Below are 27,571 nucleotides of genomic sequence, written 5' to 3' on the forward strand. Positions count from 1 at the left end.
CCTTGCATTTTATTATCATTATTTTTAATGACTTTTTCCACTGGTAAATATTTTGAGGTTCTCTTCACCACTTGAAAATAAGGTCCATTCAGAGGTCTGTCCCGCTCAGAATTCTCAGAAAAAAAGAAATGCATGATCTTTAAACAAAACCAGCTTTTAATGAATCTAGCCTTCAGCCTATTCATCCCTTTGAGTGATTTTACAGTAGCCATGAGGAGGTTTAAAAAAAAAAGCACTACATGGTGAGTACATATTTAATCGCTTATTAAAACCATCCCTTCTGCTGCTGAAAAAGGTTGTGTGGGTGAGGAGAAAAGCTTACAACGCTGCGTTGGCTGTGAAGCGAGCTCTGAATTGAGGAGATGCAGCCCCTTCATCAGCAGCCCTGAGGGAAAGTGGTGATGGAGAGGCACATCCTGTCAGCATGTAAGCCGTCGACACTCTTTGTTTACACCGACCCGTTTAAACCATTCCAGGATGCGTGTGGCTGCCTCATCTGCATAATCTCTGTCAAGACTGACAAAAGCTTCCCAAAAATAGGCAATGAAAGAGTCACAGGATGAGTGGAGGTCTTAGTAGTCTATGGAGTTGAGGAGCATGGGAAACGCATTCAATTGTGTTTAGTCTGCAGCTGAGCAGTTTAGGAGTGACCTATTCAAACGCCAGGAAGACAGTACTCACCACAAAATAAAACAAAGTGAATAAATTATACAAAATGATAAAACATTAAACTGTCACAGTCGGTGGTGGTAGATGAGCGCACGGCGAAGGAATCAAGTGAAAATAAGTCTTTATCATTAACTTAACACACAAGGAACAGGCGAATATCTAGGAGATAGCGCAAATCAATACAGGACCATGAACAGACTGAGGCCACATCCACACGAAGCCAGAGCTTTCCCTATCAGATCTTTTCCCCCTCGTCTCAAGGAATATCTGCGTACACACAAAACCACTGAAACCGCGTCAAAACGATGTAGTATACATGCCAGACCAGTATGTGGTGCTGTAAGTCTGCCACAGAAATACACTAAAATGGAGAAGAAGAGTTGTGGCTAGAAGGGGTACAGCAATGGTCGGAAGTGAGGCAAAATCTCACAATAAAATTACTTACCAGATTTTGTTTTATTAACACCTACACCTACCCCAACCCTAAACCTGCCCTTACAATAATGCAAATACAGTAATTAAAATGACACACTATTGATGTACACATGCCCAGTGGCCGTAGCTGTACCCCTTCTAGTCTTTACCGTGCGGGACATCACCGTTTTACAAAATATACGGATCGGCTGAAAACGTTTCAGATTTATCCACTCTGGGACCCGGTTTCAGGCTCCTAAAACGCTGGATCTGTCTGGACGAAATGCTGATGCGATACAAAATTTTTACGCATACAGTTAAAAACGTCTCTGTGTGGACGGGGCCTGAAACTGAAGGCTTAAATACATGGGGCAAAACAAAGGAACTGATGAGTTGATTAACGAGGAGATGGGTGACTAATTAACTAGACAGGTGAAACGGGATTAAAGAAAATCAAACAAAATGTGGGTCAAAGGAAAAACAGCAATTGAACAATAACTCAGAGAAAACATAACTGACACATACCTTGTATGTGCAAGACTTCATCCATTTTTAGGGTTTCCTTGTAGACCTTGAGGAATCTTTCATAATATCCAACGTTTCTCAACTTCCACAATCAGTCATAAACCACGTTTGAGGTATATTATTAGAGGAATAACACTTCTACATTTGGAGCAGTACTTCGGTCCAATGAGATTTGAGTGTGTACAGGGGTACCCAGTGCAACAGCACTGAAATAGAAACAAAGAACATGTAATGTTTGCAGGGTAGGTTAGGAGAAAAACTCATAATGAAAGGCATCTCTTCTATTTCAATAGTTGTCGCTTTGTCATGAAGGAATTTACATTTTTCAATTTTCTGAAATATTATAACTTAAAGCAAAAAAAAAATGAATCCACATGTTTCAGCTAAACCTTATAAGCTGAGAGGCAAAATGTGAGAGACCACAAACATGACAATAAGAAATCATAGATTTAACCGTTTTGTTCTGTGATGTGACCAGGAAAGCACACCATACTAGGGCTGGTCCGAATACCATTTTTTGAGCTTCGATGCTTCGGTAGTAATCAACACCCAATTTCCGAAGCTTTGGAGGGAGGGGGCTGAACATATTCTTCTCTCTAATAAATGCATGAATCTCAAGAACCTCACGCGGACAGGGCTTATATGCTCAGAGAATAGACACTGCACTAGAGCCCGACCGATAAAGGACTTTTAAGGCCGATACCGATACAAATATTTGGTGATTTAAAAATCCGATATATCGGCCGATATATTATATATATATTATATATATATATATATATATATATATATATATATATATATATATATATATATATATATATATATATATATATATATATACACAGAAACGCGTAAAAGACAGATTTCCCTTATTTGTAGTTATTCATGATCCCTCAGCCTCTCTAATATAATATGATAATGCAGTTTAAAAATAAACTTGTTTGTTTTATTGTTACAACAGAACAGAGGAGCATAAAAATATATTCTGTTAAATATAAGTTCTGATAAATAAAATGTATAAAAATATAAAAAAAAGTCCTTTGGACGAAAACACAATAACAAAAACAAAAAAAATCTATATAGTATTAATAGATGTGGTAAGCTTCATAAATATAACTGAGCAAGACTGGAAAAAAATATTCAGTTAAGTTCTATAAGTTCTGATAAATAACAACAGCAAAATATAAACTATATACAGTATAAATATGAGCTACCTTATAATTAGAATGCCAACTTGCTTATCCCTTTACATGCACTCTTTTAATTCTATCCATCAAGCTACCACAAACCATTTTCAATCATCATTTGCTGCCTACCTTCTAAAATCTACTAACGTTACTGATGATGCAGTAAATCAATCATTTGACTCGCTAATGCAGCGTCTGAACGAAGTCAGCAACGCACTTTCGTTCACTCCAAGTGCCTAACTTACAATGCAGGGACTGGAACTATAAATATACTAGTTATAAATACAGTAATCATTACTTTATGTAGGCAGAAAAAGTTTGTTGTGATTTCCAAGCGCATTAATGTTAGCGGTCTTCCACTGATAGCCATGGCATTAGCTAGCTTTGTGGTTAGCTTAAGTCTAGCTTTAGAAATGGACAGCAAAAATATTGTAAAACATACTTTTTTCAAAATAACGGGCAGGGGAGAGATGATACGTCTCATGCTGTCAAACTGTCATGCTATTAAAGAATCTTATTCAGTCACTTTGTCCGAGTTAAACTGACAGTCAGTCAACTATACTGGAACAACCTAACGTAAGCTAATTCTGTTTCACTCTTGGCTTACATGTAAAAGCAAAACTGGACTTGGCAGTCACGAATTTTGTAATGCTTATTTGAGTTAAGAGAACTGATGAGGATGTTCTTTTAATTGTTATTCAAGCAATGTATGTCTCGTGACAGTTGCCACCTTACCATGCACTTCACGGATGATCTGTTGTGAATGCAATGTTCGTGGCGCAGCATGACTCAGCTCAGCTGGATCAGCTGTGTTGCCAATCTGCACGTTGTAGAGCGCCCTCTGGTGGACAAACTATGAAACACCAACACTCATAATGTGGTTGAGCGGTGTTTCGTCCGTTTTTTATTTTTTATATTCATTTATCGGCCATCATAAATGCCGATACCGATAGTTTGGAAAATACTATCATTTCACTTTCGGTTTAGAATAAGCGATTTAAAAGCCCCAGCCGGTGATACCACACAAATTTCCTCACGTCACATCACTAATGGGTAAAAAGGCTAATACATTTAGTTTCTATTCTATTTTCCACAAAAAAAAACATACTTGAAAATCCCAAAATTGAAAATCGAATCGAGGGGTCCAGCCCTACACCACAGACTAACAGATTCTATTCACAAACAATAAGAGTCCCGCTTGTGAACACAGGAAATCTCTTAAAATCTCTTGCATCAAACGTGACTTTAGAGTAAACAAACATGGCGGTCTACCGGCAAGAAGAAATGGCGCTTATAGTGTATGGACTGCTTTTTAATTCTTGGGAGAAAAAGGAAAATGTTTAAATAAAGTCATGAAGACAGTATGAAGATGGTAATTACATATTACAGCGTGAGCTGGAGGTGATCACACCACAAGAAAATCGGATAAGAAAAATCCGTAGAACCATCAAAATAAAAAACTTTACCTACAATTGTCGGAAGGGGAGAAATTGGCCCAAAATCGCCCCATTATCTTGTAGTGTGTACCCAGCATAAGTGAAGAAATTGGCGATTCCAGCATGCAAGATTTCAAACGTTGTGCGCCTTGCCCTGTAGTTACCGCCCTGAGAGTCTCTGTGGTTGAAAGTGGTGTGATAAATGGCAACACAAGAGGATTCCTGGAATCTATGAATGTCTTGCTGATAAAATGTATCAAATAAATGCAGTATCCGCTTCACTGAGGAGAAATGTTGAGCAAATTTTATTTCCGATTTGGAGCCAACAAGACCTTCAGCATTCACAATGTTCTGTCACCGGGTTCTTCGGTAAGGCACAACTACAGTGGTATAATAAATGTGTGAATATCTGTGTGTGGGGGTTGAAAAGAACAAGGTGGTCTGATTTTAAAATTACAATTGTCTATTCATCCTTGATGACTGTTTGAAAGTCCAATTACGCACCAGCAGAATGTGATTTCTCAATCTTCTTCTAGTCTGGAGAGTTATCAGTATGGCTGCGGAAGACCGCAGGAAGCTCAGACCTGACCCGCTGGTTCTGAATAACGGTAGGGCAAGCACTCATGTTGCACACCCAGCATTTAGCCTGTTTCATAATAAATGATCTTCAGTGAGCTGAATCCTGTACATGCCGCACAGAAAAATTAAGCTATCCTCTTTTTTCAAATGTGTAGATTTCAAGATAAAACAACCCTGCCAACTGGTTTAAGTGACTGGTGAAAATGCCAAAATTGCTGTGTCAACCTCAACACAGGCTGACAGTATAATCATATGTCCTTTCTGCAGCAATCCAACTAAATATTTTATCCTCCAACTACCAATCATGGATCAGTTATCTAGCAGGCACTGGGTAAAGCTAATGCACATGCGCTCAACAATAAAATATTATTTTGAGTGAATTTAGTTGGAAAATGTCAATATTAAGGCCAACGGGGTGGTTATTGACAGCGTTTTTCGCACGTCTTTATGTTCACACCCAAGCGATTTCCACTGGTGATGCGCTGAGTGAACCTGCAAATTCAGTAGATGGCGCTCCTGATACACAAGGTGGTACTGTGCCACTTTACGCTTGACACTCGCTTGTCACACAGAAGAAGAAGAAGATGATGAAGAATAAGAGCAACAGTATTCACACACTTTTTACTAACCGGCAAGCATTAGCAGCTCATCTTCTTTGTTGTCTACTTACTTCCTCTTCGTTGTATCAATGTGTGCTCGGCAAGACCGTTTTGTGCTTGAGCGCCACCAAGTAGTGTTTTACTGTAACTTCAGCAGCTCCAGGCACGTGAACAAAAGTGCCAATCTCATTGGTCGGCCAGTTTTTAACACGGCGCGTCAAACAAAAAAAAAACTAACCTAAGGCTTTTTTTTTTTTAATTATGCTTTTACACCTGACGTTTTGCGCGTTGGCATGCACACTCACATTAGCCCCCTTTGCTTAGTCACAAGGCGTTAAACGTTGGCGATAAACACGTGCGATAATCGTATCGGTGTGGACAGACCTTTAGGGCGAACAATATAGGGCGACAGGTAGGGTTGGGGGATGTCTACCAAATTGGCATCGGACGATGTCTACTGTGAAACATTGTGATGGATGATGATATTGGGGGTGGGTGGGGTGTCATGCACCATCTTGCGCATGACAGGCCATTCTAAAAACGCGGTGCTCAAGTTAAAATCAGTTCAACTTAAAAAAAAAAAAAAAAAAAAGGTGTCTCGAGACTTAACGTTTTTTCCCCATATTCCACTGCCCACGTCTCATGTTTTTCAAAGCAAAAACGCATTTTGTGTGAACGAGCCTCTAGAATTTACAGTGAAGTGACATAACTGCCAGAAACGGACATGCTCAATAGTCGTCACATATCACAACTATTCAGTGTTTTCAACCACATGTTTATTTTAGGTTTCAGGCATTTAAAGACTCAAAAGTATTATCAAAAATACATTTATAGTTTTCAAAATACACACTGGTGTCTATGGAAGCAGCAATAACAATCCATTCAAATATAATTTGCCGACATGAGTGTAAGTAGCTATAAAGTTTACTCTATTCTTCTCCTACTTCGCCGGCCACTTACTTGCATGTATTTCGGACTTGCATGTATTCATTTGGGCAAATTTCAAAAGGTGATTTTCTCAATATTTAGATTTTTCACCCTCAGATTCTAGATTTTCAAATAGTAATATCTCGGCCAAATATTATCATTATTATAATAATAATAATTATTATTATTATTATTATTATTATTATTATTATTAAACTTGGTATTAACAGGATAAAAAAAATTAAATTATATTGGTTAGAGGTTCTGAATTTCGGTTTCGATTACTTTTCGATGAATTGTCCAGCCCTATCCATTAGCATGTTTTGTACGTGTCTGCAATAATGCTAAATTATGCCTGAGATGTTATTGTTGGAAAAATAATATATGACAAAATGAACACCAGGAATGAGCTTGTCTGCACATCCGTTCTGCGCTGAGGGCCGTTGGAGAACTCTTTAACGCCATCAGAGAATAGGTGAGCCTTTGTGACAACAACATGTGTTGTTTCACACACAACAACTACCTGAGTGAAGGCAATTAATCTCATATGTAAAGGCGAATTAAACCATTCCTTCCAATCCTGATAGCAGCTTGAAAAAGAATATGCCTACTTAATAATTGCTATTGTAAATTTCAGACTATCACAGGTCAGGAATTGTATATATATATATACACATTTTATATGAGGTAATAAATAAAACCTTCAGCTTTATCAAGTTCAGCTTTGCATTCACATTGGAATTTGATGGGATCTGTGAGTTCATCGCCAGGTTACGCATTTAAGGCTGTTCACTGGTAGGGGGTTTGAGTTGCTTTCTGTCAGCTGAAAATGAAAAGAGATTGCAGGCAGACCTACCACGCCACACTCTCTTATTGAGTTTTGAAGCAACAGACACATCAGAGTGATGAGAAGACACGATAGGAAACTTGCAAAAACAATCCCGAGTACGTCACCTCCCTGACCTGTGATGATAGTGAAACAATTGCCCTTGCCTCTCCTGAGAGGTCTGGGGCAGGAACGCAAGGTCAGCTTTAATAATATGATAACCTCAAATGAGAAATTCACAGGACTGGTATCACTGAATCACCTCGCAAGGGAAATGGCCAACAGTACACATGAATTTCATGGCTCAAGGTCTTTCTACAGCAAACTTCTCCTTCAATAAAAAAAAACAACAACTGTGTAACTAATGGTTTATTTATTGACCGGGTTATGTTTTCACTACCACAGCACAAAATATCCCCCTCAAAACATGTGATTCTCTATGATATCGAATAGCACACTCAACACATTTTGTGTTACAGCAAATCACAGACACAATGTATCTCTGCATGTAAAGTAGTCACCCCTCCATTCAACTATTTTAGTGCATAGAACAGCTTGGTTTTGTCCTTTTGACATCCGTTTTCTACATTTTTCTGCCTACTGTTTTCAAGCTCTGTGATTGGTGCTTCCACTTGATATTACAGCGGGCCAACCAATAGCAAATCTATGATAGACTAATTTCAAATTACAGGAAAATTGACCTATCATATCGACCCTCTAAATGGGTGGGGCCTGATATCACTAAGTTTATGATGTGTTCCGCCCTCTGTGGGGAACACCACTGGACAAAAATAGCAAGCACTATTTGCTATGGAAACCGCAAGCAACATTAATGTAGAAGACATCATGGCTAATTTAAGATTAACTTGTAAAGAAAACCTGGATTTAATCAGCAAAGGAAGACCTACACCAGAGCTTCATTTTGCACAGAAAGTCAAAGCTTTGTAATGGATGAAAGCATAAATCAAGAAGCTGCTAAAGCTTTACTGCTGGAATTGTTTGCTGTTTGGGTAAGTTATTTAAAATCTTATTCTGATCTTATTCTGGCCACCACTGAGGTTTTATACGTTAAGCTTTATTGAGAAAAAGTTATTTTGCAGAATTACTGGTCAATCTGTAAATTTAATGTAATTCTGCATAAGTTATATTTTTCCACAAATCATAAGTTTAATATGGTCTGTTACATACAATGCTAGTTCTGATAGAAAGGTGTCAGAATACACAGAGCATCGCTGTTTGTTGCGTTTGGGGCAGCATAGCCGCTGACCAGTCAGGATGCCCATGCTGACCCCTTTTATCAAGTGGATGGCCAGGTGCTTTGAGGAGCCATGCCTACCTGTTTTAAAGCAAGAATATTAGTCAACTTTGCAATCACAACTATTATCTTTATGAGAATACGTATTTGTAATAATCCACGTATCTGATACCAAGTTGTTGCAGTATTAAAAATGTGTTAATTAGAAAGGTGATATATGAATTAACACAAAAAAGTCCCCAGTTGACTTGGAGGAGTACATAATTCATGTTGATTATTCTATAATTATAAAGACGCAAAACAAGACTTATATAGATTTCCCCTTGTTTGGAAATCCTGCTGGTTGCCACAAGAGGCTAATTAGCTGTAGCAATTATCATGCTAGCCCAGTGGTTATTATGACTTTAGACTGGGCCCAAGGTGCATCGAAATTCAGGTGGTGGTTTGACTTTGAAAACTCTTTGCAGTCCACAGTTCATGTGTACTTATTACACAGGGAGCCAGAGACTGGGTTTGTTTGGGCTAACTTAGTGTGACCATGAAGGTCATGTAATCAGCAAGGAAAACAGGAGGTTTGAGCTCAAGCAATTACTCAGCTCTAATTACAGTAGCTGGCTTCCAAGAAAAGGTGGAATACTGGGTCTCACGGTGTAATTTCACAGCCTCAGTTTGAAACTTAGGAATAAAAATATATCTGTGTATTTAATGACTGCTACACCACAGCTATGTATGGGGTCAGGACAGAGAAGATGACCCTTTGACTGGTAAGCAGTTTTAAATAACTTGCTATATGTTTATTTACTGAAATCGACAACTCTTTGTTTGTATTAAGATGGTTGTTGCAAGTTAATGTTAAGACTCTTCAAAAGACACCAAAGTACCAAATAGATAATAATCGTTGCTGTTAGAGAAATTTAGTGTGTGAAAAAAAAGAAAGTACTGTAAAGGTGATAATACACGGGCAACTTTTTGAGCAATTTTGCTGGGCAACCAGGTGGGATACAGGGCCCACGACCAATCTAAAGCATCCAGATAGAAATATGTTGCCCATTCTCAACGGTGAACATTGCTCAAAAAGTTGCCCTGTGTATCATCCCCTTAAAGAGGACATATGATGCCCCTTTTTACAAGATGTAAAATAAGTCTCTGATGTCCCCAGAGTGTGTATGTTAAGTTTTAACTCAAAGACCCCACAGATCATGTTTTATAGCATGTTAAAATTGCCACTTTTTTGGGGTGAGCAAAAACACACCGTTTTTGTGAATGTCCCTTTAAATGCAAATGAGCTGGTGGTCCCGCCTGTTCTTTTAAGAAGAGGGCGGGGCTTCAATAGCTCGTGCAACAACAACCGAACGTGTCAGAAACTAACAGTGTTCAGTTCGAACCGTACTCGGACAATAATACCTACAGAGCAATAGAATATATGCTTGCAGAAAAAGGCTAACCAAACGAGAGAATTGTCCTTTTTCACGTTTTCTGTGTTGGTAGATGCCCCGAGGACCCAATTATAGCACTTAAACACGTAAAAAGTCAGATTTTCATGATTTCCCTATTGGAATGAACAGTTTTGGGTGAATTATCCTTTAAATCTCAAAAAAATTACATCAGCCTTGAATTACCTTGGATTACAAATAGGATTTCACATTCCACAGTCCTTTTCAAAAGCACTGAAATAGTTAATTACATGCCCTTATAACTTAGCCAACCTTCTTAACTGTACAATGCAGAGTGTTAAGAAGCATCTTCTGAACATGGAAATCTGTGCTGTATTTGTTGCCACAGTTGGATATCCCATTACACTTTCCACAATCTTGCCCGAATTACTTCCTAAAAGTCAGGGACACATCAAAATTGGATGGGAAAAAAATACTTTCAGCACATCAGTGTATAATGGAAAAGCTATTCTGACTGAAATATTAATCATTCAACATGACGTGGACATGCAGTGTATAATAGGACGAAAGAAGTGTGTAAATCAGAACAGCAAAAACAGCCCCATACTTGTGCCATTACTTGAGCCAATGCTGCGGACACTCAATCAAACTGCAAATCCAGTTGGTGCCAACAAGTGTGAAAAATACACAATTTTACCAAACCTTTGGGCTGACTAGGAGAGGAACAGGTGGTGTATTAACATGCAAGCATAAGCAAACTTCATTAGGCGGAACATGGACCAGACCCCTGGGCATAAATCGCTCATGATCAACAGTAAACACTGGGCACATCTCACTCTCGACTGGCGCTCAGAATCAATGCTTTTGATTCTGTTTGTGTGTACACGCTGACATGGAAAGGAACGAATGGGTTCCTGTTAATTTATATGCATTAGGTCTTCAGAGAGCCTGACAATTAACAGATTTCATCCAACACACTGCACAGTGAAATTGAGTTTTAAGGCCAAGAGAAACATTTTGGCAGCTTTCAAAATTTGCTACTAAACTTAGTGTGGTCTCAGAGGAGCTGAAACTTTGTGTCGAGTGGAGGGTAATATAAAAAGAAGAGCTGATGAGACCAAGCTGTCACTGTGATTCTTACACAACGTCAACATACGGCAAACTTAATCAAATGCAGCTCTGCTCAGGTAGTGATGTTTTGCTCCCAAGGAGACTTGCAATGCTATCTTACAATTTAGCCAACAAGTTTTTATTAAAAAATTTTTTTACAAAAAAAAATTACAGTATGCACTAGCTTGGTTTATTGTAATGGCAAAATAAGCGCAATAAGCGTATTTCACTTCAAGAATAAAAAACTTAAAATATTGTGCAAAAATAATTTTCTTTCGCATTGTAACATCCATGCATATAGCAGGGGGGTCTTAAGCTAGAGTTTGATTTTTATTCTAAACATGGCCAAAATGTAAAAAAATGAGTTGGAAGCATTACGGAGTATTTCTGTGCCAAATACACTCCTTCAGGATTCGAATACGTTTTGGACAGTTTTTCTTGAGTATGGCCCTGTATAAAGTTATCAAGGCCGGAATTGCCTGTATGGGCACTTCTCCCGGATGAGCGCACACACACACACACCAACCAGAGTGAGAGCACGCCCATCAGGTTACAGAAGCCGTCAATAGTGCTGCCATTTTGTTTTTAGACCAAGAAATCAACAATGTCACTAAAGAAGTGTGTTTCTGGTTGTGAGGGAAAGATAACCTTGTTCAGCTTCCCAAATAACCCAGCGTTAAGGGAACAGTGGATGCAGTTTTTTTTCCTGGAGTTCTGCAAGTGTGTGTGTTTGTTCCTGGTCATGAGTGGAAACCGCAGGCGGTGAGTGAAACTGCATCAAATGTGTGTGTTTTGTTGGCAATCGGCGCGTAAGTGCATTTAATGTGAACAATACCAACGTATAGTGAATTGAAAGTTATCCAGGGAAAATGCCATGATGTGTGTGTGTGTGTGTGTGTGTGCGCACATTTGTGTCTCTTTAGCTCCGCCCACTGCACACCTCCACGAGCTCAGCTGTTTTTGGAAAGAATCGATACAGGGCATCTATCTTTTATAAATATGATACAACTAAAGACTCTCTGGAGATATGAATGATGCAATAATACTCTATAGGTACTCAAGATTGTAAGAAACAACATAAGATTGACACAAACTGTGTACACCCTTTAAATAAAAATACCTACTTGTAAGGGCCGAAACATCCTCCAAACTATTTTCTTATGTTTATGTCGCATTAAAATGTTGTTCATAGTACTCATCACATTATGCTTCATTATGTTTATCACAAAAAAAAAACATTTCCCAAATTGTGTCTCTTTTTAAGCATGTATTTGAAGAACAGCTCTCTAAAACATATTTGTCATTATGTTTTTGCGGTCGTACAGAAGTCAGATAACCCTGACTCATTAAAGTCTCATTAGGCAATCACATAAATTCGTCATTGAATGATAAAGCACTATACACACAGCTGACATATGTTTACTTCCATTATAAATAAAGTTCTTAACGAGACGCACAAAAGTTCATTGTGTAGCGAAACATTCACATGCACCTACACTGGTCTGATTTCTTTGTATAGGCCTCGTCTTCCCAGTACGCCACTGGCGCAATATTCATTAGCAAGTCCTAATGAGCTTTTATAGGGTTGTTTTTTCCAGTAATTTTAATTTGCAGTATACAATACACTTTCAGAAGCAGTGGAGGGCTATTGTGTAGCTTATTCAGGCATTATTAAGTTTTTTTTTCCAGTCATCATTAGCATTGGCCAAGCCTGATTACTGCACAATACGAAAACACAGCACAGATAAAGACCCACCTGCACAGCGTTCCCTCAGGTGCTTCCAAGAAAAACAGACAATTTGCATCAGCAGTAAAACTGGAAATGCCAACCATGAACAAAAACGCCAACTCAAGAGGTAACTTATAATCATTTAGGCAACCTCACCAACAAAAAACAAAACAAATGAATCAACGGCCTTTAAAGCACTCTGAACATTTCAATAAAGATACATTAGTGCTGGCAATTTTCATATCGCGGATGAGTTAACATTTTACTTGTCGAATGAAGAATCCAGAGACACATTTTTGTTCTTGAAGGGTTTAAGTGGAATCCAGGTTTTTTAGCGGTCCACCATGCTTCCGGCACATTAGCCAACTGTGGCACTATCATTTGTTATTTTGGCAGCTCGGCTGTCATTAAATTACTCCCAAGCTCGGGCTCCGTCTGAATGGCAGTTTAAGGAGTCAGCACTCTATTAGCTCATAATAGAGACAATCTCCACCGTTTTTATAAGTAACAACACTTTCTGGGCAATAAAATATTATTTCCTCATTTTTCCAACCATGCAGAGAATGGCCTTTAAAGAGAATGCCAGCATTGGCAGAGGTGGATTTCAATTTGGCATGTATTAACTCACTGCTTTTTAATATTTTCAGATAATAAGTGAAGAGACCAACTATACCCCTATTCCACCAGAATGAACCAGGTGCTAGTTCAGAGCCAGAGCTAGTGCCAGTTCTGAGTTGGTTCGACTGACGGGCCTTCTAAAGAACCGGTTTGTCTTTCCACATGCTAGAGAGCCACCACAGAGCCAGATCTAACGTCACTATATACGTCTCATCTTTCTCAGCAACACTAGCGAGGCAGCGGGAAAAACAAACACACCAGGCTTGTTAGAGATGCATCGACGTTGCGCAAGACCGATCAGTGTATGATATCAAAGTACCGCAAGAGCGATTCAAAAGCATAAGGAGTCGTATGCTCTCGTTGTACGTTGATGTCAAATGGCGATCGGTCTGTACAGCACCGATGCATCTTGAACAAGCCTTCTGTCAACAATGGCGAACGTTGCATTACTATTGATGCACATCGCTTTACGATCCTACATTGGCATCAAAACACAGCAAATTCAACACATTGTAGACGGAGATTACAATCGAGCAGCTATTAGCTTGATTAGCTGCTATTTAAAAAATGACAGATCTCAAGTTTGTGTTCGTCTTGTTGGTCATGGTAACCCCGCCCCCAGCCCCTGACACAAGCGGTTCTTACTTTTAGACCAGCAATTTTTGGTGCTGCTTAAAGGGGTGGTAAAACACATTCTTTTGAAGGCTTGGCTGTGTTTGTGGGGTGCACTGTAACATGTGTTCATGCTTCGTTTAAAAAAAAATTGCCTTATTTGTCATATATTTGACCTTTATTCTACACTGCTCTGTCCCTCCTTGTAAAACGGTCTGATGCTTTCCGGGTTGTATGAAGCCAGTCCCTCAAAAATACGCAGTGGGCTCAGATTGGTTAGCTGGCCCAGTGTGTTCTGATTCGCTAACCGCAGTGCACGTCGGAAACGTCACGCCCCTTACCGGAGGCTGTTCAGTATTAGAAACAACGGCGTCAATAAAACCATATGAGCTCGAATCAGACCCAGAACATTTGAGTGAAGATGATCGAGCAGAACCTGTTCAGTCCTCGAGAGTAAAGACTGCGGATCTATAATGATCGCTACTGAATGGCACTGTTACTTTTGTATTTTTAGAACGATTATAGCCAAATATCTGTCGCAAGAACTAACGTTAACCCAAAACGAACACTAAGCACTGACTTTAGTAAGTTAGCCAAATCACACACAGAACCATGTTTAGCATGCCTGAAGATAAACAATACATAAAAGCTCTAATCAAAGAATCATTTACACTAATGCCAGGTTCGCTGTTGAGATTTTAACGTTAATGTTTGTAACGTTAGATGTTCGTCGGATAACGTTAAGTATGAATGAGCATTTAACAGACTGGTTTGCAGAACAGCGCTGTCATCTGTTTACTTCCTTGCTACAACCTATTACAGGAAAACACATCGATGAAAAATAAATCAGACTTACAGGTTGTGGCCCGTGAACAGCTTCTGTTTGTAAATCCAGCTTTCAGGACAAGCCGTTGTGCATATCCTGTATTGAACTCGCGAAGTTTGTGGAAGTTTGTGTTGTCCTCCGTGAAATGTGCAGCGCGCGCGTCGGGCATCCACGCACCGGCAGTGTTTTTTTCACGCAGCTGACGTTGTGCAAATCTGGCATTGAAATCGCGAAGACGGTGGATGTTTTCCTCTGTTAGATGTGCTTAGATGTTAGATCTCCTCTGCAGGGAGCCCTGATTCCCCGCTGACTCAAACACACGTGCATATAACATGCTGTGTGTTAAACGCTCTGCAACGCACCCCCGTCCCTATGAAGGCTGAACAGAGCAAGTACCCCAGACCTGCAATCCGGATGAAAATAACAGCGTTTCCTCGGCATCGCGGCAACAACACTCCAGCCTACTATACCACAACAGCGCCGCGATACAAAATGGCCTCACCCCCCCTTATTTAATATTCTCGGAGGAGGGGTTTATGTAAATATTGAGCCTGGTGATGTCAGCAAGCCCTGGAGGAATGTGTGTAGTCGCCTACTGGCCGTTTGCTGTAGTTCTTAGAAACTGATTTCTTTAAAAGCAAATATCTCCCTTTGCTTTAAACTTTGAACGTTGTAACTTTGCAGATGTTGTTTATGCTCAAGCAGCAACATTACACGCTAGCTAAAGTTAGAATAGTGAAATCGTGGTTTACCACCCCTTTAAGAACCACTTTTCCTGGTTCAGAGCTTGTGCTTTGGGTGTGGAAAGACAAAGAACCGATTTGAAACTAGGCTCTGGCTAGGGGTAAAAGTGGTTGGCCTACTGCAGACAAATGGTTTAAAATCAGCAATTACAGTCACACTGACTAATCTAACAAAGGGCTGGAACACACTACACTTTAGCTCAGATTTGTGCCCCGATTTGCAGATTTATGAGTCGAAATTAGTTGGATTTTGGGCAGTTGGAGTAGGCAGATTTCACAGAAAATCATGTAGTGTATGATGGGCACAGACTCTGATTTTTTAACTTCCACCCAGTTGGAGAAAATCAAAAGTTTTATATTTTGAGTCAATTTTAGAACATGTTGTGTATGAAACGTCGCTACTGAAACCAAAGCAAATACAATAACAATAGTAAATCAGCAGAATTTGCATAAGAAATTACCCTCGATAATTTAGGTCATCAGCACAGATAAAACTGTCCGAGCCACTGACCTCTAACTCACATTGTAATCTGTCCATTATGACCGCATCTACCCACCAAAGACAGCCTCCAAATGCGCTTGGCTAGCACACAGATGTTGCTACATCAACTAGTGTTGTAGTCAAGACCACCTAAACCAAGACCAAGTCGAGACCAAGACCAAGGCAGGGTTGAATAAAAGGGTCACTACTTAAATTCATCTACAAGAGCCATATCTACTGTCTGAGAAATGTATTATACTTAATAAATAAATACAATTAGAATAGTAAGACACTATAGCGCTGTTACAAATCCTATCACTAACAATAAAAGAAGTTGTCAGAAGTTGCATCTGAATTGGTACAATTACACCTGCATAAATAATGTTGGGATTAATTTAACATTAAAACATTATTGAACAGTCACGGAATCATTTATTCAACCGATTTGTTTAAAGCAGCAGATTCATTTAATAACGAAACATTGCCAAATTAGCAAAGACACAGTTTAAAATGTGTCATTTAATATTAACTTCTTGTTTATTGAACGTTTGTATAAATCACTATAATTTGCAATCACGCTTATATTCATGAAAACTGCTCTCTTGCTTTTGTGATATTGTTTAATTATATTCTACGTTATATAAAAAAACTAAATATCATAATTTTGTGGGCATTTATATTAATTTTGGCCATTTTTGAGACAATGCTGCATTGATTTTTAACCTGGCAGCACAGTAAAAAAAGAAATCACATTACAAAGAAGTTATTGTATTTTAAGCAGTAAGTTTTACATCAAATCACATTAATGGTGTTAAATCAGACAATGCACAAGCAATTTAGTGATATCCTTGCAGTTGTGGTCTTGACTGGCCTTGAGATAAAATCCTGAGTCCTCTAAGTCCGAGACCCAGACAAGACCGAGGAGAAATGCAGCCAAGACAGAGACAAGACCAAGACCTTTAAAAAGTGGTCTTAAGACCGGTCTCGAGACCAAGACCGGTCTTGAGTACAACAACACGAACATCAACTACTGCTGTAATCTCCTGCACATCCATGGGTTTTTTTTCCATCGGTCATGAATCTCTCAAGCAATAAGGTGCATATGTGCAATTTTTTATTTTCGGGACAATTTGCCAGTCTGACAGCATATGGTGCCCAGTCTTTCTCTAATTATTTACAAAGTTGTGTATAATGCCCAGTGTAAGTGTATGATGCTTAGAGTTTTAAAATCAGTTTTTAAAAGTTGTGTAGAGTATTACAGTTTTAAATGGTCAGATCTATGCCATGTGGACTTTATGCTGATTGTCTAAAGTCTGGCTATGAGTAGTGTAAAGTATGGGTGGGACAAACTATCGATACTGCAATATATTGTCCTTCTCTGTGAGATACGAGAAGCGATAAGCTGGCGCAGAATAGCAATATTTTAATTAACAAAAAGCACTCTGAATAGATTTCCCTGCTCCCAGCGTCATTACTTCATGGCTCTTCGAGGTGGCGCTCAACACATGAATGAGGGAAAGGTGAACATAAGTTAACTAGCCAAGTGTTCCTCAACTGGTGTGTCGCAAGACCATTCTGAGTGTGCAGTCAAAGAAACATCAACAGTAAAAAACGTAATTCTAAAGGTTTTTCTGGTGCAAGACTTTTCATTTGAAAGATGTGCGTGAAAGCTGTTGACACTTCTGATCTCATTGAAAATGATTAATTTAATTAAATTGCTCCATTTAATTTACAGACTGAACAACTTTTTGTACTGTTTTCTAACCGTTTCGACTTGAATAAAGAGAGAAAACCTGCACTTAACCTTTTCACAGGCATTTTGTTCTCATAGTTAGACAGATATTGTGATATATTATTATAGGATTGTCTAGTAATATATCAATTATCGCAGAATTGCTGTATCGCGATATTATCGGATACTCTTAAGCCGTGTAAAGTATCATATTGTGAGGTACCCTGTTTTCAAAAGGGTATACCAATAATGGGTTATACACAACTGAGAGTGGCATATAGTATGTTTCCATGCATAGTATTTATTTTACCACTCTCTGGTGCTACAACAGCCCATTTGCAAAGGAGTTCTCATACTACACACAGTGCTAATGGTTGTCAGAAAGAAAGGACAAACTGACCTCCACTCCTTTTAAAGTCTCATCTGTTCATCAGAAGCACCCCTACTGCCTTCGAAAAAACACAAAGACAAATTGTCAACAGATCCAAGGGGTTCCATAAGCCCTGTCTCTTTAATACAAGCACACTTTCAAGTGCTCAAAGAAAGGGGCCATACCAAGCTCGTTATCTCTGTTCAGAGAAAAAAGGCATAAAATTGCTTACTGACAGTGTTCCTAATGCATAAAGAATGACCTTAATAACTTGTTTCATCTTACGGTAAAACAATTTAGCAGATACATGAAGCAATCTTTCAGAGAGTTTAATCTGGTAAGCTTTAAGCAGACATCAATGCGTAGGTGAGCCTTAATTCTCTTGCAGTAACTACATTGGTGCACTGAGGACACAAGACCACTATTAAGATTACAAAAGATCTTGTTGAAGTAATCAAGGATTTGACCTGAAGAGAAAGGTAATTGGCTTCCATCACAATACAATTCCTCTACCTTTTGAGGGCTATGGTTTCTTGCACCTTTTGTGTTAAAAGAAAATAAATTAAAGCATTTAATTCAGAATGTAAACAGTCTGCTTAGCCAGTGAGCTGGAAATATGTGAGTGTATTTTCCAGTGCTAATCTATAATACTGAAATTTAGTGGATCACTAATCCTCAATCATAAAAACTAGAACAATAAAATACTACAAAAGTTAATGCCATTACTTTTAAAGTTCAAAGCACACGGTTTCTCATCAGGAAATACTGCAAAGGCAATTCATGCTATTTTTCTCAAGGTAAATGGGAGATACCCATTTTCCCTCATCTACTGTATAACTGACAAAGTAACTTTTCTGTAGCAGAAAGAACAATAAATGGGATACTAATGATATGGAATAAGAACAGCATTGTCTTGAAACAATTTTCAGTGAGCTTTTCTCACTTTGGTTCTTTAGGTTGGTGTAAAAGTGGCTTTTGGATCCAAATAGTATGTGAATAGACACCAGTGTAGTGGGGGGTGGAATTGAAGTCGGACAAAATCAAATTTATGCTCTTCTTTGAACAATCAATGCTTAAAACCTTAGATATAAACATCACAGCATGTCTTTCATAATTAGTTATCTTTGAATAGTATTGGGAAATATCTGAAGGCGAATGAAGACAGCTGGTTCTGAAAAGTAATGAATATTGAATTACGAGACGATTTCCTAATGAAGATGCCATCGTGGCAGAGCGGAACAGATTGTGGTAATCCTAAACGTCCGGCTTCATTCCACGGACCATTTATCACCCCCGGCCCCGGGTCTGCACTGAGATAGCAGTGGCCAAGAAGGCTGAACGCCCAAGACGACTTGAGTAAGAATGGTGGTGAAACATGGAAGTCTGCACTATGCACTATGACCCTGACACCTTTCACCTCACCCAGATGCCCAAAGTTTCAAAGTTTTTTTAAAGTGGAGGAAGTAATCCTTTTCACCAACAGCATGAGATAGAGTAAGATATAATGAATTGCCCCTGTCAAGTCTCTCTTTATTGCAGATTGTTTAAGCTAAAACACTGGAGGGTTAAAAAAACAAAAAACAAAAAACAAAAAAAACAGCTTAGTGGCACTTTCCAGTCTCCCTTCATTTAAAGTGCCCCATTATGGTTTTTCGAATATTCCCTTTCATGCAGTGTGTAATATAGCTGTATAAAATATTGCTGAATACATGTATTCATTTCTTTAAATTTCTTTCCCACTTCATTTCCTCGCACTTATCATGTGCTTTCTGTACATTCCTGTTGTCTCTCAACCACGCTCCACTATTACACGCAGAAGGCAGCGGAACACTTCTAATCTGCGTCCTATTCTGTCCTCTGCTAATGCTCCTCCTCCCTCTTTTTCTATGGGTCTATGGAATTGTCAGTCAGCTGCCAACAAAGCTGCCTTCATTCCAGCCTTTGCCACTCAATCCACTCTCAATATCCTGGCCTTGACTGAGACCTGGATCCGTCCAGAAGACTCAGCAACCCCTGCTGCTCTCTCTAGCAACCTCTCTTTCACCAGACTGGGAGGGGTGTAGGCACGGGTCTTCTCATTTCTAACAATTGGAAATACTCAACCCACTCCTCTCTCATGCTATTACAGTTACAACTCCTGTTAAGATCCATATTGTAGTTATTTACCGCCCCCCAGGTCAATTGGCCACCTTTGTTGAGGAGCTGGATGTGCTGCTGTCCTCATTCCCAGAGGATGGCAGCCCACTTGTAGTCTTTGGCGATCAAGTTCAAGGCGTTGACGCTTGCTTACAGATCCACCACAAGCTCAGCACCCGCATACTTCGACCCACCAGAAGCCTTCGCTCAGCAAAGGAGTGGCAGCTCGTGGTACCACCACAGAAAGGCATTAAATCACTCTCCAGAACATTTTCATTCACTGTTCCTTGCTGATGGAACGATCTTCCCATCTTCATCCGGAATGCAGAATCACTGAAAACATTCAAGACAGCTGAAAACTCATCTTTTCCGTGAGCACTTTACCTCATCTTAAAAAAAAAATGCCCTCCCTATTCAAGCTTATGCTACTCTAAGTAATGTCCAAAACTTAGTATCTCAGGCACTTTTCGCCTCTTCATGATGGATCGCTTCCTGTATTCCTCACTTGTAAGTCGCTTGGGATAAAAGCGTCTACTAAATTAATAAATGTAAATGTTGTAAGTCGCTTTGGATAAAAGCATCTGCTAAATGCATAAAATGTAAATGAAATGTTCATCATCGATTCAGACTCGCGCTCGGATTCATATGGTAAAATCGTCTTTACAGTGTGTACAATCGCTTAGGACGCTGCCGCACAGAGCTGAAGTTGTTATAGTAAAGGACATTTTTGTTTCCGACACACACTGTAAGCTGTAGACCAAATACAACAGACTGGGCCATCTGACCAATCAGACCAGAATAGCTTGTGGAAAGTAGGGATTTAGAGAGACTGATTCATCCATCGAGTCCTTTGAGAATCATTAAAAATATGTGGTGATGTGCAATGTATATTATTAGAAAATGAAACAGTTTTTTTGTCATTTGATGCATAAAAACCTTTTGTAGGAGACATAATTAGGAGACTTCACAATAGCACAATAGGGACACTTTAAGAGTGCCACCCATGCACCAATGCAATCAGTTGCATTCTGTGGTCATACAACTCAATAGAGGTTCTGAATCCTCAGGGAAGACAACCTGCACTGTGCAATTCAGTAAACCACTATGGGCTTAATTGCTGAAACTGAATTATATGGTTCTTTTATTACCTTTTTGAATTGTATCATGGCTTTTAAGATTTTCCCACGTCAGAATCTCTGCAGCAAAACGTAACTGATCAACGAAAAACAAAGGCTTTGTTTTAGGGGATGTACCAGATAACTGCTAATTAAGAAACACCCCCAAATCTTGCTGTGCCCCTTGGATCAGGACTAAATTGGTGATATAATGGATTTTTTTCCATTACTGGATAAGCAAAGAGGATTATGACTCTTGAGATGGGAAGTGAACTTTTCGCCTGCAAAATTATTTGACAAGCAGCTACCTGTTCTAACACAGGATAATTAATTTTTGCCCGATAACACTGTTGTGCTTGAAACGAAGAGATTAATTCATTTTTCTCCTTAACCGAGCGAGGCATGCGCTGTAATCGCTACACTATGATCTGAATTTTCTTTTACACTTTTACTGCTGTTAGTAAAAATTGCTTTTGATAAGGAGAACAACATTTAAGCTCTGTCAGAAACCTGTCGATGCTAAAAGCTGTCCATCAGCTCACTGAAAACGTGAAAGACACCATAAAAGCTGACGTCTATAATGCTGAAAGATGACGGATGAAACCATCCTCAAGTTTGTCAAGAGACTTGAAAGGCCATTAAAAAGGCTGACAGACCCTTTTTGTGCCATCTCTGGCTCTAGCATTTGGGTCAGCATGAATGACAATATGTCTGAAGGGGCTAACACTCAATACCCAGTCCCTCCTCATAAATGTGCAATTGAGCCATAAGAAGACATTTTAGTGGAATGAAAAGCTTTGCTTACTACAAGACTACTACGATTATTTCCTCTTTGGAAACACTTATTTTAGCAGAAAACACACTGTATATTTAACAGACTAATACAAACCTGTGCACCCTGACTCTTTGAAATTGAGTAAAGACAGTCAATGAGATTAGAGTTTAAAGTTTTAAGAAGAGGGAACAAATCTCAAGAGTTGAGATGTCAGCTATTAAAAATATTTCTAGCACATACAATATATTGCCAAAAGTATTGGGACACCCCTCCAAATCATAGAATTCAGGTGTTCCAATCACTTCCATGACCCCAAGTATATAAAATCAAGCACCTAGGCATGCAGACGCTTCTACAAACATTTGTGAAAGAATGGGTCACTCTCAGGAGCTCAGTGAATTCAAGCGTGGTACCATCATAGGTTGCCACCTGTGCAATAAGTCCATTTGTGAAATTTCCACACTACTAAAATATTAATAAACCTCTTAGTTCCAGTGAAAGGAACTTAATACTTCAGCATACCAAGACATTTTGGACAATTTCATGCTCCCAACTTTGTGGGAACAGTTTAGGGATGGCCCCTTCCTGTACCAACATGACTGCGCACTAGGGCTGTCAAAATTGCTAAAAAATTACGTTAGAATATTCCCTCTAAAAAAAGCACGAATATTCGAACTATTCGAACATCTGGTTGCGCATTTTATCAATAACGCGCATTACGTCAATAACAGGACAAATGAATACAAAGAGACATAACTACTTTTATAGGTAGTCTATTTAAGTTTAAACATATTTGACAACGTATTACCTACACAAAAACAAGTAAATCAACTAATGGCTAAAGACCGCAGACCTCACTCTCTCTCGCCCTCACCCTCTCTGCGCATAGCGGTTTAAATGAACAAACACATTTTGAGAGCTGATCAAGAGTTTTGTGCAAGCAATTTAAGGTCGCGACTCTTGTCCCAAATATAGCAGGCTTCATTCAGTGATTTAAACAAATATTAATATAAGTTTACATCATATTATTGAACGCTCCGAGCAAGCTTTGCTGTGGTAAACATGGAACTTTTCTTCTTGAAACGACCTTGTAACGGTAATTGCCTTGAAACGACTTGAAACGGTAAATAATCAAACCAGTGGAAGCAGTGCATTTATCCTTTATTCATGCAATATCTCTTCAGTCAGTACCTCGGTTCCATTGCTTGAAGGAACTCCATGAAGCCTGCCCCATCCACGACACTGATCGCTCTCATGTCCTTACAAATTAACAAAATTAATTTCTCCGTTATGGCCTCTTGTCGTGTTGCAGACAGAGAGCTTGTGGCGGGCGATGCAAAGTAAGGGTGGTCCAGTTTGCACATACAAATTAGTTGCTTATATTTACAAAACGAGCCTACAAAAGCATAAAAAAGCCCGTTTAATAAAGAAAAGTTCACGAAACTAAGTGAAAACTCACTAAAGTGTTTAGTGAAATTAGGAAACATTTAGATATCATAAATTGAGTTGTATAAGTTAACTTTATATTTCTACATACATTTTGTTCTCATGTAAAAAGTAATATCAAGGTTTATTTGATCTGTTTTACATGATTCTTTTAGTGTGGTTTTCGGTGAAGTGGCCTAAAATAAATATAGTCACCTGTGTACATTAGCACACTTCTTCTCGACGCTTTTTCCTGATAGTTAATAGAACAATTACTCCGAGTCGCCATCTGTCGTTTCAAAGAAAAGCACAACGGCGAGCGCGTCAAACACCTCGTCCGTTTGGGGAGGAGCGCGCGCAGTCAGCGGGGGCTCGCGCTGTGGAGCCAGGCGAAAGTACACAAGGCTTCAGGCGCACTAGCGCGCCCTCTCGCAAAGCAGACAGCCACGCCTCTACTACCGCGGGCGTTTTTTCCCCAACATTTTTTTATTTATTCGAATATTAATTTTGACCTTCGAAATTCGTTTTTTAAAAACTATTCGAATATATATTCGAATTTAGAATATTCGTTGACAGCCCTACTGCGCACCAGTGCACAAAGCGTCGGTCCATAAAGACATGGATGAGCGAGTTTGGTGGGAAGGAACTTTACTGGCCTGCACAGAGTCCAGACCTCAACCCCCGATAGAACATCAGTGCCTGACCTCATAAATACGCATCTAGAAGAATGGTCAAAAATTCCTATAAACACACTCCTAAACCTTGTGGAGTTAAAGCTGTTATATCTGCAAAGGGTGGGCCAACTCCATATCAAACCCTATGGATTAAGAATGGGATGTCATTATGCAGTTCATCTGCATGTAAAGGCAGGCGTCCCAAAACTTTTGGCAATATAGGTGTATAACATTGTCTCTCAATACCAATAATCTCTCAGCAAACATTTATTCTGCTTTAGCTGGAATGGTGTTACAGTATATATTTTTTCAAGCTTAATGCACTGCATCACCTGGCACTATCAGATCAAATATGAACATGTAAAATACGTCACTCTTCACCGTCTCAGTTCTGACATCTGACATTTTTCTCGCCGTGGTTGTCAGTACAAATCTGGTAGCTTCCAAAAAATCAAAAGGAATTGGAAATGGAGAAATGACAACTTGATTCGATATCCCTGGCCAGGATATTGATTTCCTGCTTGACAAACCTCACAGTCATTTACTACTAGTGGTCTGGGCTCAGGGAATGGGCTTCCCAACTTCCGAACAATCCACTCTTTGAAACGGCACACCTGGAAGGTGTAGGGATTATTGAACTACAGAACAAAGTTGAAGCCTGTAATTCCCCAAGGTGTGCGGCTGTGTATGAATTTGTATGCTTTGCACATGTGTGCATTAGTAAGCTTTTCTGGCATAAAGACAGGCAGGTGCAGCTCAGTAGGGGAACACCGTTCAACTGCCGCCTTTGAGATGCCTCCTGAGGATTGTGGGATTGACAGCCTGAGGGTGGCATGCCTACTAGAGAGGGTGACTTCTCATGAGAGACCCTGCTTCTCCTGTCATATTTTCTTATCTGCCAATGCCAATTAAAGAAGGCTAAGACACTTCATGAGTCACTTCCTGTCAGGGAGGAAACCATTGCGCTTTTGTAGCACTGTTCAGACAGGTTCATAGTTTTTTTTTTTAGCGTTTCTGAAAATGTTTCAGGGAGCTCTGCATTGGGTTTCATTTACATTTAAAGATGAGCAAAACTTCAAGCTTAAAAGCACAGAGTGGGATAGAAGTGTCAAAGAGTCCCACTTCCTGTCTCCACCTCACAGCTGTTATTGGGTTACAAATTCCAGGAGTATAATTTTGTTACTGTTATCTCTTGGGTGTCTTAGATTAAAAAAAGAACTTGTGCCTAATCAACCACACTCCTTATTTACATATTTGCAATTGGACAGAGCGTAAACAGTCTCCAGGAAAAAAAAGTAGCAGTGTTGCAGAAAAAACTCATACTGTTCACAGATTCTGTCACACTGAGTGAAAAACAGGACATTTTAATGTGAAGCAAAAAGTGTGTGGCAGTAAAGAGTTTCTCCAAAGCATCTGAAATAGGCAATTGATTCCAGAGAGTGACATTTGATTGCTTTATATCTATTGAGCCAATCTTACACATCAGGTGGAATAAAAGTTGGCAGACAGACATTGAATTGAATTAGACAGCAGATTGAGGTATTACTTGGACTTCTATAGTGAAGTGATTCTATTAAACAATGGGAAAATCAACAATTTCACAAAAATTACAGGTGGGATTTAAGAATGGGTTTCACAAATGAAGGAAATTTGAGATGGCAAAAAAAAAGCCAGTAATTACAAATAAAATCCATTTAATTGGATTAAAATATCCAAAAATCACTAGAGCAATGTTATAAATATATATATATATATATAGATAGATACATTTGTTGACTTGTGTATTTATATTATCCCAAATGTTTCCAAGAATGTTTAAATCCAGAGAAATAAGCTAATTTTAACCAGGACACGGACCGTGTGTTGCCTATTAATGACCATAACTGCGTTACCCTCGATTTTTGGTTTTATTTTGTTATTTTGTAGCGAACGCACAGAGTAGCATTATAACATTACCTTAACACACTCAAATGTGTGTAATATGATAAAACAGACCTGCATTACCCCACATACACATGACCGGAAGAAGCGGAAACGCTCATCTGCGGCAGAATAAAAGCTCTCCGAAATCAAGGCGTCATCAAGCTATGCCTTTGTTTTGAATTGGCGACCTCTAGCAGCGAGAAATTACATATTGTGGCTTTAACGCTGACAGCACTATTTAAAATATATTTTGTGTTCAGCAGAAGAAAGACATTTATACAGGTTTGGCACAACTTAAGGGTGAGTAAATGATGACAGAATTAAAATTTTTGGGTGAACTATCCCTTTAACATTTACACGGCAATTGTTAGTGATGCTTGCCATGGCAAGATGTTAATCCTAATCACACTATTAAATGCTAGTCATTAAGGGTGGAGCAGTAGGGTATCGATTATCCATGGGGTCGGCCTTATTTTTTTCCCTGATCAATACATCTCTCACTCTGCAGTGATGAAGTAAACTAACAATCAATATATAATGTATGTTGTAAATATAAAAGCAAGTCTAATAATACAGGGGAAAACCCTTTGACACTTGGATAGATTGATGTAAAATCTATCTTTTGAATTTTAGCTCACAATTGCAGTCTTAGGGAACACAGAAGTTTGCACACCAATCGAATGGTTAAATTAAATCTCATTTACCATCTTGAATTCATTCAATGTTTTCATTTACTCAAAGAGCATGAATATAGTGTCTGCCACCCACCCAGAGCAATGAAGTCAGATCAATCCCATGGTTCAGCCTAGCTGCCACAGTGTAATGAAAAGGTTGTTTACAGGAGCATGTGTGAATTTGATCTGTTTAACTGTGTGTCAGCCTTAACTCAGAGAAGCTCCAGCTTCCATGCTGGAACAGGATTTGGCCCATATCAAATGTCCGAAGCTTGCAGCTATAACTAGAATATTCTTAATAGCTCTTTTCCAAAACTCAGTTGCCTAACTGTCTACTGCCTACACACGTAACGGTCATGCATGAGACTCGACCCACAGTTGATTCCAATAGTTTGGCATTAACAAATGTCCAAGCCGCAATACAAAAAAGCATAGCAATTAGGGATGGGAATCACAGGGTACCACAGGATACTATTCTGATAATATCGCAATACAGTAGCATACCGTAAAAAACAGCCCACCTTTTAAAATGAGAAAGCTTATTCCTTGCTAAAACTTTCCACTACTATCACAATGTAAATGAGATGTGTGCATAATTCCATTCATAAACGCCATATATAACGTAAGACCATTATAGACCATAGAAATGAAAATATTCTAGCTCCAAGTATTGCCTGAAGAACGTATATGACTGCAATATAGCAATATATGAAAGTGTAGCAGTAATATGAGGCATGGGAATCATTCTAGAAAACCAATAGCAATGAACATGGAACAAAAGTATAAGCATTCAAATGACTTCAGTGAAAGAAAA

The sequence above is a fragment of the Gobio gobio genome (assembly GCF_949357685.1).
Source record: "Gobio gobio genome assembly, chromosome: 5".
NCBI lineage: Eukaryota > Metazoa > Chordata > Actinopteri > Cypriniformes > Gobionidae > Gobio > Gobio gobio.